Source organism: Pelodiscus sinensis, chromosome 31, assembly GCF_049634645.1.
Source record: "Pelodiscus sinensis isolate JC-2024 chromosome 31, ASM4963464v1, whole genome shotgun sequence".
Lineage (NCBI taxonomy): Eukaryota > Metazoa > Chordata > Testudines > Trionychidae > Pelodiscus > Pelodiscus sinensis.
Genome location: NC_134741.1, coordinates 5,797,906 through 5,810,202, shown reverse-complemented (window position 1 = coordinate 5,810,202; position 12,297 = coordinate 5,797,906). Strand labels below are relative to the sequence as shown.

At 53.1% G+C, this 12,297-nt stretch overlaps 5 non-coding genes across 5 annotated transcripts; 4 read left to right on the top strand and 1 right to left on the bottom strand.

Annotated features, from left to right (window-relative positions):
- Positions 1–103: 103 nt before the first annotated feature.
- TRNAR-UCU (transfer RNA arginine (anticodon UCU)) lies at positions 104–208 on the bottom strand. The gene is made up of 2 exons: positions 172–208; positions 104–139 (listed from the first exon to the last, which is right to left on the bottom strand). It is a non-coding gene; the product is annotated as a tRNA-Arg (tRNA).
- A 6,933-nt stretch (positions 209–7,141) lies between these two features.
- TRNAV-AAC (transfer RNA valine (anticodon AAC)) lies at positions 7,142–7,214 on the top strand. The gene has a single exon. It is a non-coding gene; the product is annotated as a tRNA-Val (tRNA).
- A 1,200-nt stretch (positions 7,215–8,414) lies between these two features.
- On the top strand, positions 8,415–8,496 carry TRNAS-AGA (transfer RNA serine (anticodon AGA)). The gene has a single exon. It is a non-coding gene; the product is annotated as a tRNA-Ser (tRNA).
- Positions 8,497–8,977: 481 nt separating this feature from the next.
- Positions 8,978–9,050, top strand: TRNAV-AAC (transfer RNA valine (anticodon AAC)). The gene has a single exon. It is a non-coding gene; the product is annotated as a tRNA-Val (tRNA).
- A 1,839-nt stretch (positions 9,051–10,889) lies between these two features.
- Positions 10,890–10,998, top strand: TRNAL-CAA (transfer RNA leucine (anticodon CAA)). The gene is made up of 2 exons: positions 10,890–10,927; positions 10,953–10,998. It is a non-coding gene; the product is annotated as a tRNA-Leu (tRNA).
- Positions 10,999–12,297: the final 1,299 nt, after the last annotated feature.

Below are 12,297 nucleotides of genomic sequence, written 5' to 3'. Positions count from 1 at the left end.
GGGGTCTACTGGGAATTGCCTGGATGCCAGCCCACCCCAGTGTCAGCCTAAGGACTGAGAGGTCTGTAAAAGCTGCATCCTGGAAATGAGGAAGCAGCTAAAGTGACTCTGGTGGGACTTGAACCCACAACCTTTGAATGTCTAGCTGGGCTCACATTAACCAATGCAGCTTAGAAGTCCAACGTGCTTTCCATTGCACCACAGAGCCTGGTGGGCTGCTGGGGTTGATATTGCCACTCTCTGCTTTGCAGCATGGCAACTGCTGGGGGAAAAGAAAGGGGAGCCAGGTCTGTCTCTTTTAGGAGAGCAGGTTAGAAGAAGTAGAAGGGGGCCCCTGACAGTGAAAACTAGGAACCAGGACAAAGCTGCAGTTGGAGAACATGGGTATCAATCCCACTACTTCTTGCATACAAAGCAAGGGATTTCTCACTTGAGCTAATTCCCCTGCACGTGAACACTTCCTTTGCCCCACCCACCTTGTTCCAGACCCTACAACGTCTCTGTGGCAGCCTAAGGCTCCTTTTTGAAAGAGCCACTTGTGGGACTGACACCCGTGGGCCGGCTAGCTCGGAGGTTTAGAACGTGGTGCTCAAATCACACTGACGTGTCTTAAGAGCAAGCCCCTTATTTCAAACCATAACGGGCTCGCTATTCCGACGTCCCTGCAAACCTCATGGTGCAAGGAGCGAGGGACATTTCGGAACAGCGATTTATTTGGAACTAAGTGCTGTGTAGCCAGCGTCAAATTACAAAATAAGCTATTTCAAAATTGACTTGAAATAACCTACCCAATTGCATCGCTTATTTTGAGCTATGGGACACACCCCTAGTGAGTTAGAGCCCAGCTCTCTGCTCCACCCACCCAAGTACTGACTCCCTCGCTGCCATGGGGCTATTTGTATTGGCCTCTTCTCTCTGTAGCCAGGCTTCAGCCAGGACTGAGACTCAGGCAGGAGAATGTGACCCGGCTCCCTGCACCTGGGCCCTGCATTTCTCATCCCTTCAGAGACACTTGCTAGTGGAGGAATAAATCAGTCACATGAGTGTAGATTATGAAATGTTGTTGTTGCCTTGGAAACTCCCCACAGACCTTCTCCCGGGGGCCCTGGGCAGCCAATCACACTGCACAGGTTACTTGGAGGTGAGTGTGCTGTGTAGACGTGCCCGTCCTGTTGAGGGCCAGCCTGATAGCAGGAGGCTCTGGCCACTTCCTTTCCTTGTCTCTCTCAGGCTGTGTCTACACTGCAGGGCTACGTCTACACTGCAGGCTTTTTGTGCAAGAGGAGAAGTTCTTGCGCAAAAACTTGCAGAGCGTCTACATTGCACGCACGTTCTTGCACATGTAAATTTATAGTGCAGCATCAGAAAACAGGGCTTCTTGCACAAGGGTTATTCCTCTCCCCATGAGGAATAAGCCCTCTTGCGCAATAACTCATCCACAAGGAGGCAGTGTGGAGAGCCAACAGGGGTTTCTTACTCAAGAAAGCCCTATGGCTAAAATGGCCATCAGAGCTTTCCTGCGCAGGAGAACCTCCACACTGCCATGGGCGCTCTTACAGAAAAGCACTTCTCTTGTGCAACAGCACATGGGAGTGTAGACACACTGTTGTGCAAGACCTTTTGCACAAAACAGTTCTTGAGCAAGAAGTCTGCAGGGTAGGTGTAGCCAGGGGGTGTTTGGGTTTTTTACTAGCACTGAGCTTTAGGGACCGGTCCTAGCCAGGAATGTGTCTGGGGCTGGTTTGTGACACTCTAAGGCCGTGTCTACACTGGGCGAAAGAGCGACGCTGCCGTGGTTGATGTTCCAGGCTCTAGGGAAGACCCACTGATTAGAACTGAGCTGTGCAGAGTCTTGTAAAGGGAACCGCAACTTCTCTGGAGATTTGCTGAGTTTTATATGAGGGTTTATCAGAAGGGACGTTGTGGGCTCTGGAACAAGGTGGGTGGGGCAGAAAAACTCTTCAGAGGTAGGGGAATTAACTCAAGTGGTAGAGCGCTTGCTTTGCATGTGAGAGGCAGTGGGATCGATACCCATGTTCTCCAGTTGTAAATTTTTGCTGCTTCCTCTTTTCCACAGACAGAGCCAGCCAGGGGCTAAGTGCTTCCAGGGCCTTCTTCCCTCTTCCATAAGGCAATGGGCTGGGTTCAGCAGTGTAGGAGGCGTCACGTTTGCCTCCCAGGGAGCAGTTCCCTGGCTAAAAGTCAGGCAGACAAAGTCCAGCCTGTAACACCCAGCGGAGGGGATTTGCTTGCCAGGGGAGGGCAGACACAGACCAGCACTTGGGAGCTTGGCTGCCAGCTGCTTAGCACATCTGGACACAGAAGAATCCCAAGACTTGGTTCTGCCAGGCAGCAGTTTCCCCTCTTCTGTTTCTTTTCAGCTCGATGCAAACTGCCTCCCAGCTGTGGGTGAGGCTGAGTGTGTGTGAAACCAGCTGCACTTTGGATGATTTTGTTAATTGTTTAAAAAGCCTCCGGCACCTCTTCTGCCTGGGGAGGTGGCTGTAACCATCCTTCCCGTGTGTCTATACCAGAGTCCAAGAGACAGATTAGAGTTTACTTCTCAGTGGTCCCGCGTCCCTCCTTTATCTCTGCGGTTACAGCCCCTGCTCTCTCCCATTTCTGGCCCATCCCCCAGGTGTCCATGTTGTTCACTTGCCTGTGGGCTTTGGGCACCTGCCCCAATCAAACCTAGTTTAAAGCCTCCTCACTAGGTTAGCCAGTCTGCACCCAAATACTCTTCCCTTCTTCGACAGGTGAACCCCACCCCTGCTGAGCAGCCCTTCCTGCAACAGCATCCCATGGGCAAGGAAGCCAAAGCCCCCTGCCCATGGAGCTGTAGCTTTCTGTGCCCAGGGGGCCAGACACCGCCTGGGCTCGATGGCTGGAGGGAAGTGGGGAATGGCTGCACTTTGGGAATCAAAAGTGTTGCCTGGAAACATAAAGAGCTTAGTTGGCTAAAGCACCTGCTTCATAAACAGATGGAGCTGTAGCATTCTGTGCCCAGGGGGCCAGACCCCACCAGGGCTGGAAGGCAGGAGGGAAGAGCCCCTCACTGGGGTCTGCTGGGAACTGTCTGGACTCAAGCCCACCCCAGTGTCAGCTTAAGGATTGCCTGCTCTGTAAAAGGTGCCCTGGAAATGAGAAAGTAGCTAAAGTGACACTTGAACCCACAACCTTTGAATGTCTAGCTGGGCTCACATTAACCAGTGGAGCTTAAAAGTCCAACATGATTTCCATTGCACCACAGAAACCAATGGACTGCTGAGCTTCATATCTCCACTCTCTGCTTTGCAGCATGGCAATTGCTGGTGGCAAAGAAAGGGGAGCCAGGTCTGTCTCTTTTGGGAAAGCAGGTAGGAAGAGGGAGGGGCCACTGAGCTGAGTCAAAATAGGGGATGAAAACTGAGCTGTAGCTGGAGAATGTGGGTATCGATCCTCCCACCGCCTCTCACATGCTAAGTGAGCGCTCTACCACTTGAGCTAATTCTTCTGCATGCAAAAGTTTCTTCTGCCCCACCCACCTTGTTCCAGAGCCCACAACATCCATGCGGCTGCCCAAGGCTCCTTTCTGAAAGGGCCACTTGCTCAAGAAATGGCTAAAATGGCCATCAGAGCTTTCTTGGAAGGAGAGCGTCCACACTGCCATGTGCACTCTTGCAGAAAAGCACTTCTCTTGTGCAACAGCACATGGCAGTGCGGAGACACTGTTGCGCAAGACCTTTTGCACAAGAATTCTTGCAAAACCGTTCTTGAGCAAGAAGTCTGCAGGGTAGCTGTAGCCAGGGGGTGTTTGGGTTTGTTACGAGCACTGAGCTTTGTACAACAGCCCAGGGAACATTGTGAAAAGGCAAAACCTTCCCGCCCTGGGTGTCCCTGGCCAGTCAGCGAGTGGCACAAAGGTTCCCTGAAGTGCTGACTTCAGGTGGCTTGAAATAAATTTTTATCATTCAGTTGAGGTGGCCAAGTGGTTAAGGGGCTGAACTGCTAATGTGTTGTGCTCTGCACGCATGGGTTTGAATCCCATTGTTGTTGGGTGTTAATGACCCTCTCTGTTGCTTCTCACAGAGGTTCAGTGCCAGCCCCTCCCACTGCAGCCTGGGGAAAGGGGAAATCTCCACAGAGACACTCCCAGCTCACAAAGGAGATTCCAGGCAGCCAGGCCATGGGGGTCTCTGAGATGCCCCAGCCCTGCAGCCTGTCCCACCTGGCTGTTGTCATGGCCCCTCTGTGAGGTCACTGCCTCCTGGCCAATGAGCTGAGGTGCAAAAGTTCCTTGTGATGTCACTGCTGCCTTGCAGGCTCATGTCCTGCCCCTGGCCAGCCCTTTGGCATGTGTGAGCTGCTCCCCCTCTGCCCCCCTCACTCAGGGCTGGTTCTGGGGCTCACACAGGGAACATCAGAGGCTGCTCAGGGGGCCACATTGCTAGGCCAGGGGCCCTCCTGTGGGGCTGTGAGTGTTGCTGTCCCTGCTGTACAGACAGGACCATAGAGCCTCAGGAGACTGCAGCGGTGGGAGACACTTCCCTGGTTTCGGGAGGGAGACGAGAGGTCAAGGCCAATGACTGGGAGCCAGCTACCGATACCCATGCCCATGGAAAGCTGATTTTCAGAGGGGTTTGATCAGCCCTTCCTGTGTATCTGGATTCTTCAGAGGGGCTTAATCAGGAGCTAAAAGTTGAAGAAGGGACATTTAGAAGGGTGAATTTCTGTCTCTGGGAGTGTTTTCTGTGTTCTCCTTTGCACTAATGGACAAGGCAGAGGCGTCCTCAGTCAGGGGTTATGTGTTTAAGTCCCACTTGGGGTGATAGTTTCCTCTTACTGACAAAAAACTTATCTTTCTTTGCTCTCTGAGACAGTTGGCAAGGATGCTCCTTACTGGCTCTGTCTCTCTACAGAAGTTGTTCAGACCCTTCAATAGCAAATGCTGGTGTTAGGTGCACGTCTGAGTTCTAAAAGCCCAGGGCTGCATCTAGACTGGCACAATTTTCCGCAAATGCTTTTACGGAAAAGTGTCCATGCCAATCTAGACGTGGTTTTGTGCAAGAAAGCCCCGATCGCCATTTTCACCATCGCGACTTTTTGTGCAAAACAGTTTTTAGCTGTCTACACTGGCTTTTGCCCTAACGGGAATGTCAAAGCCGCTTGTCATATGGGCTCTGGAACAAGGTGGGTGGGGCAGGGCATTTGTTCCCACGCACGGGAATTAGCTCAAGTGGTAGAGCGCTTGCTTTGCATGTGAGAGGCAGTGGGATCAATACCCACATTCTCTAGTGAGAGATGGCTGCTTTTTCCTTTGCTTTACAGGCAGAGACAACAAGGGGACCTAAGTCCTTCTAGGGGCCTCTTTGCAATAGGCAGGGGACTGGTTTCTGCAGTGCAGGGGGTGTCACATTTGCCGGGCATAGAAAAGTTCCCTGGCTAAAATCCAGACAGGCAAAGTCCTGCCTGTAACACCCAGCAGGGGGATTTGCCTGCCTGGGGAGAGCAGGAACAGACCAGCACTTGGCTGCCAGCTGTTTGCACATCTGGACACAGAAGCATCCTGAGCCTTGGTTTTACCATCCAGTTTCTTTTCAGCTCCCTGCAAACTGCCTCCCAGCTGTGGGTGAGGCTGAGTGTGAGTGAAACCAACTGCACTTTGGATGATTTTGTTAATTGTTTAAAAAGCCTCGTGCACCTCTTCTGCCTGGGGAGGTGTCTGTAATAGACACCTAGTGTGACATCACCCTGGGGTTTTACCCCTTTAACCTCACCCAGAGACTCTCGACAAGTCCACTCCTGTGTCCATCTCCGCCTCAGGCCAGGTGTTCGCATGTTTCATATCTAAGGAAACCCTCTTCCCTTTTTCCTGCAAATCCAGAGCAAGCTGTATCCTTCTGTGCCAATATTCCAATAAAGTGCATTATCCCACCAAGTCCCTGTGATACCAACTTCTTCCTGCTTATTACCCATAGTCCTGTGTGTCTGTACCAGCATCTAAGACGCAGATTAGATTTTGCTTCCCAGTGGTCCCTTGTCCCTCCTTTATCTCTGCTGTTACAGCCCCTGCTCGCTCCCATTTCTGCCCAATCTCACAGGTGCCCATGTTGTTCACTTACCTGTGGGCTTTGGGCACCTGCCCCCATCAAACCTAGTTTAAAGCCTCCTCACTAGGTGAGCCAGTCTGCACCCAAATACTCTTCCCTTCCTCGACAGGTGAACCCCACCCCTGCTGAGCAGCCCTTCCTGCAACAGCATCCCATGGGCAAGGAAGCCAAAGCCCCCTGCCCACTGAGCCGCAGCTTTCTGTGCCCAGGGGGCCAGACACCACCTGGGCTCGATGGCTGGAGGGAAATGGGGAACGGCTGCACTTTGGGAGGCAAAGGTGTTGTCTGGAAACATAAAGAACCATTTTTTTAGGAGGGCACCATGGCTTAGGTGGCTAAAGCACCTGCTTCATTAACAAAAAATCCTGGGTTCAACTCCCAGTGGTGCCTTGTTGTAACCTTTGCTCACATTTTCCTACATCATTCTTCCCCACACACCTCTCCACTCAGCCTTTTCCTGAACCAGCAGTTCCATGGGTGGCCAGGGGAGGCCTCTTCTGTGTCCCAGAAGGGGCATAAGTAAATGTGAGCAAAGGCTGCAGCAGTAACTCCTGTTTATTAGTCAAGTGCTTTAACCAGCTAAGCCACGGTGCCCTACTCAGACCCACCTCTAAACTGTTCTACTGTATGGTCCCTGACAACACCATTGTCTCGCAAAGTTCAGCCATTCCTCATTTCCCTTCTGCCTTCCCACCCTGGTGGTGTCTGGCTCCCTGGGCACAAAAAGCTACAGCTCAGTGGGCAGAGGCTGTAACATGCACATCTCCACCAGCCGCTGGGACTGTAGAGTTGCCTTTGAGGTTCTCCAGGGTTGGGGGAGGGCAAAATTTAGCAAACTTTTGATTCTCTGGCTTGTAAACCCCTTGGTCTCAGGGGTTTAGGTTGGAGTCCCCAGGTGGGGGCCCAGCCTCCTTCAGTTTGGTCCCTTCCTGAGGGCACAAAATTGACAACAGAGAATTCCTTTGCCCTGCAGCAATCTCTGTTGGCCAAAGGGTTAGCAACCGAATATTTGCCCAAGCTTAAGTGCAGCAGCAGAAAACATTTTTGAGTGTGTTTCTGTGGTGTAGTGGTTATCACATTTACTTAACACGCAAAAGGTCCCTGGTTCAAAGCCAGGCAGAAACACAGGGTCTTCTCTTATTGCTGTTCCCCTGGGTGCCCACAAGGCAGTTCCAGGGCCTGCCCCCTGGTGCAGGGTTTCGCAGCATGTGTGCTGGCTTTCAGGAGCTTGTGGGAGACAGCTCAGCAGGTTAGGCTGAGAGAGGAGAACGTGGGGGGGGGGAGCCTGAGACTTCTCAGTGGTGCCTTGCCTGACACCAGGTCATTGCGGCCACTCAGTCCAGGGCCTACCCTGGAAGTGCCACTACCGTGGCTGTGCACCTTCGGGGCAGTGTGGCTGTCACCTTTGGTGCAAGTGGACACAAAGCCACATAATGTCCCGCCTCATGCCCAGACCCCAGCCACCCCATTCCCCTGGCTTTCTTCTCACCCAGCACCCCCAGCTTGCTTTGCCACCCTCCCTTGTTCCTGCTCCCCCACCCTGCTCCTTTATCCACGTTCCTTATGCTCCCTTTCTCCTGGCCACACACGGCTCCTTGGCGCTTCTCAAGCCAGGCCCTGCAAGGAGCCACCAGGGCAGGAACCAGCCCTTGGAGCTCGGCTTGCACCGGATCTGGGAGTTTTCCCACCACATCTCACCTGGGAAGAGGTGACTTGTTCTCCTTCCTTCTGACCTTACGTCTCCGCTCCCTTCAAAGGTCTCTGCTGCCTCGGGACCCACATCTTCAAGAGCTCTACTATTTGAGCTAATTCCCCTGCCTCTGCACTTTTCCTTCCAGAGCCCACAATGTCCCTGCAGCTGCCCAAGGCTCCTTTCTGAAAGGGCCACTTGTGAGACTGACACCTATGGGCCGGCTAGCTCGGAGGTTTAGGACATGGTGCTCATATCACAATGATGCGTCTTAAGAGCAAGCCCCTTGTTTCAAACCATAACGGGTTCGCTAAGCCATGGTCCCCTCCTCACCAGTGGCCTGTAAAACTCTATGGTCCCAGACAGCACCTTTGACTCCCGACCATTCCCCATTTCCCTCCAGCTTTCCCACCTTGGCAGTGTCTGGCTCCCTGGGCACAGAAGGCTACAGCCCCATGGGCAGAGGCTCTGATATGCACATCTCCCCAAGCCGCTGGGACTGTGGAGCTGGTCCCTTCCTGGGGGCACAGAATTAAGGAGTGAGAATTCCTTTGCCCTGCAGCAATCTGAGCTGGCCAAGGAGTTAGTAACAGAATTTTTCTCCACATTTATGTAGAGGAGAAAACTTTTGCAGAGTTGTGATGGCCGAGTGGTTAAGGCGTTGGACTAGAAATCCAATAGGGTTTCTCCGTGCACGTTCAAATCCTGCTCACAACGAGGCCACACCCCTAACCAGGACAACAAGCTACCCAAGTCCTGAGACACCCTCCCCTTCTGCTCCTGTCAGAGAGAGGCCTGGGATGGTGCCTTGTGCTGGGTTCCTGAGGTCTCAGGTAAACTCTCAGCTCCTGCCCCTCGCCTTGCCACCACTGCATGGCTCAGCCCTACTTCTGGGGGCTGCTCTGCTCTGGAGTGTGACAGTAGCTGGGAGAGAGGTCTGGGAGTCTGGGCCTGTCCCCAAAGGTCCATCCCTGCAGGGGGCAATGCAGGGGATGTGACGTGGGTCTCCCCTCCTGAGTCACCAAGCCACTGCCACCTTCCCAGTGTTGGGAGCAAAGATCTAGAGAAGTAGCGGGATGGAGGGCGGGTGTCTTATTCCCTGCTCTTGCTCGGCCTTTTCCCCAAAGCATTGGCCAAGAGTTAGTAGCAGAATATTTGTCCAAGTTTAAGTCCAGCAGAATTTAAGTTCTTTGCAGGTGTTTCTGTGGTGTCGTGGTTATCACATTTGTCTAACACACAAAATGTCCCTGGTTCAAAGCCAGGTAGAAACAGTAGATATTGCACCTCCACATGGTGCCCAGGTCAGCGCAGCTCCTTCTGCCAGACCTGTGCCTGGGATGAGCCCAACTCCCACCTGACAGAGGGGGTGACATCAGCTGAGAATGCCCCTGGGTGCCAGGCTGGGGAAGCCAGATGAGTCAGGCCAGGCAGCTGTTGGAGGCTTTGTAGGAAGTAGGCCCAGAGATCTGGTAGGAGGAGGCTCCAGCCTGCACAGAGCCAGTGGCTAAAAGGGTCTTGTCCTGGCCTTCCTCCCCTGGCCTGTTGGCAGCAGCTTAGTGGCAAGTGTCTTAGATTAAACAGCTGAAAATCCCTGATTCTATCCAGACTGTTGCATGTCTGGAAGTGCAGCAGGGGCCTCTCTCTACCTCTTGATGTGCTAGTGTCTGTGACGTCCCCTCATCCATTTCTGCGTGGCCTTAGACACTCATGTTCATCTGATTAGCCCCCAGCCCTTCCTCAGAGTCACTGCTGCCTTGGCTAAAGGCCCATGTGGCTGCTAGATGGAGCTAGTCACATGTAGATTTACTGAACACACACACCCTGTTGGTTGCTTGGAACCAGATCAGTCCAAAAATAGCAGTGTTTGAAATAAGCGTGCTTTGCAGATGTACCCAGAGGCTATGTCTGGACTGCAGGCTTCATTCGGAAGAAGCTTTTTTCGGAAGGGATCTTCAAAAAAAAACTTCTAGAAGAGAGCGTCCACACTGCAAAAGTGCATTAAAAAAGTGATCTGCTTTTCCGAAAGAGAGAGTCCAGACTGAATGGACGCTCTCTCGCATGTAAGCTGGGATTGCTATGGACGGAATGGCCACCAGGGCACCTGGGCTTTTCCCCCTTTCCTCTTCTTCCGGAAGAACTTTCTTCTCCAACCTCACATGCGTTTTTCCAAAAGAGCTCTTCCGCAAAAAGGCTTCTTCCTTGTAGAATGAGGATCACCAATGCCAGAGAAACCCTCTGTTCTTTCCATTTTCTTGCAGAAGACGGGAAAACTCTGTAATGTCAACATACCCTGAGAGCTTAGAGAAGGGGAGGGAGGCAGGAGCAGGGGGAGAAGGCTCCATGACTGTGTGAGAGGGAGACTCTGCCCTAGCCAGTGGGGAATCGTTGCCTCTGTCAGGGACTCTAGCCCAGACGGCTCAGTTTGTTGACTGACCGCAAAGAGACAGGCAACACCAGCAAAGTCCAGTCACAAGCTCTTTATTGAAGAGTGCGCACAGCAATAGAGAGCGGCCTGTCTCCAAAGAGTTGGGGGGGGGCCGAGGCTGGCGTGAGAGGGTTGCGGTAAAACAGCATCTGTAAGAAAGCTACGTGTGGGGGTGCAGGCTGGGAGGCTCAGGGTAGCGTGTGGGGATGACGGAGGAGGGCCGGATGCCGGGGACGCAGAACCGGGGGGTGGTGTGTGGATACTTGTCTGTTTTGGGCAGGTTCCTCACTCCCACGTCCCAGACACATAATGTGGCACAAAGACCAGCAACGGTCCCTGCACAAAGTGTGACCCAGGGATAAGCGTTAGCCCCGGGAACAAGCATCACCCTGCAGAGGAGACACCCCTGGTATGGAGCCAACAAGCCCAGGAGCCGCCTGCTCAGGATCCCCAAGGGCAGTGACACAGACTCCCTGGCACAGGAGAATCCCAAGCCTCAGTTCTGCCTCTTCCGCTTCTTGTCAGCTCCTTGCAAAACACCCCACAAGGGTGAGTGAGGGTGAGTGGAGATAAACCCAGATGTGCTGTAAAGCAGCTGTTAGGTGGGGAAAGAGAGGGGCCTCCTCGGTCTCCCCGAGCAACTCAAACATATACGAAAACTGCACTTGAAAATACTAATGCAAGTGTCAGGATGGCCAAGTGGTCTAAGATGCCAGACTCAAGGTCCTGCCTTTCCCTCAGTTGGGTGTTCTGGTGTCTGAATGGAGATGTGGGTTCAAATCCCACTCCTGACATGTCTTCTTGATAGCTAGAGAAGTGACCTCATTTCCCTGTCTCCCCAGACGTTGCAGGAGCACTTGCTCAGCATTTCTCTGAGGCTGCATCTACACAGCAGCGTTCCTTGGGAATAACGGCCATTACACTGCAATAACAATGGGAGCATCTACACAGCAATTCCATTATTCCGACATCTGTAACGCTCCATCCAGACCAGTGGTCTGAGGAGCCGGGAGGTTTCCAGGCTGCAGACAGACAAGCCCACAGGCATAAACGAAGTGAAATCCCAGCCACTTTCTGTTCAGCCCAGCGGGGTCTCTGTGTGGCCCCCAGACCTTTTGTTTCCCGTTGCCCAGGTGCAGAGGCCCAGATTCAGCAGCACTCACAGGCCCCACAGGAGGGGGCTGGTTTGATGCTTCACCCCATGGCCCAGCAACGAGCCCCCAAACTCCCCCTGTGCTTTGAGAGCCCCGTTTGCTGTGTGAATTCTGTGGGGCAGGTTATGTCAGGCCTGGGCACAAGCAGGGTTCAGAACCATCCCACAAGTAAGTCCCCGCTCAAGAGATTGAGCAGTGTCCTTTGCCAGCAATGCAAGTCCAGCCATGTAAGTGTCCCATTCACATGCCCAAACTTTCTCCATATCCCACTCACAGTTGCTGCCCTTGCTCAGGGCAGATAAGAGCTCACAGGTGGTTTTCAGAGCTCACCTCCCACTCTTGGGGGGGTGGAGATAGGAGGCATCTCACCCACTCTGTTGGCTACTTGCTACTGCTCCTACCAGCCGCCCGCCAGCCACTCCCTCCAGCCACTCCGTCCATGCTGCTGCGGGTTCCAGTGTCTCACAACACGGTAAAATCAAATCAGAGGCAGACACTGTCAGTAAAAGCTTCTCTTGGAAACGCTCCTCTGGATGCTGGGCCTCCCTCCCCAGCCCACCAGAGCCGTGTGCCACTGTCATACGCCTGCTCCATGGACATCTTCCCACTGCAGAGAGCACCCTGAGCCAAACTGTGACTAGACAGCCCCTCTCTGGGCACCCAGGGGCTACGTCTACACTGCAGGCTTCTTACACAAAACTTGAGGAGCATCTATAATGCACGCGCATTCTTGCGCAAGTAAATTTATGGCAAAATGTAGGAAAGGAGGGCTTCTTGCGCAAGAGTTATTCCTCTCCCCATGAGGAATAAGCTCTTTTGTGCAAGAGCTCTTGCACAAGAAGGCAGTATGGATGGGCAACAGGGGTTTCTTGCACAAGAGAGCGTTCACACTGCCATGGATGTTCTTGCACAAAAGCACATGGCAGTGTGGATGCACTG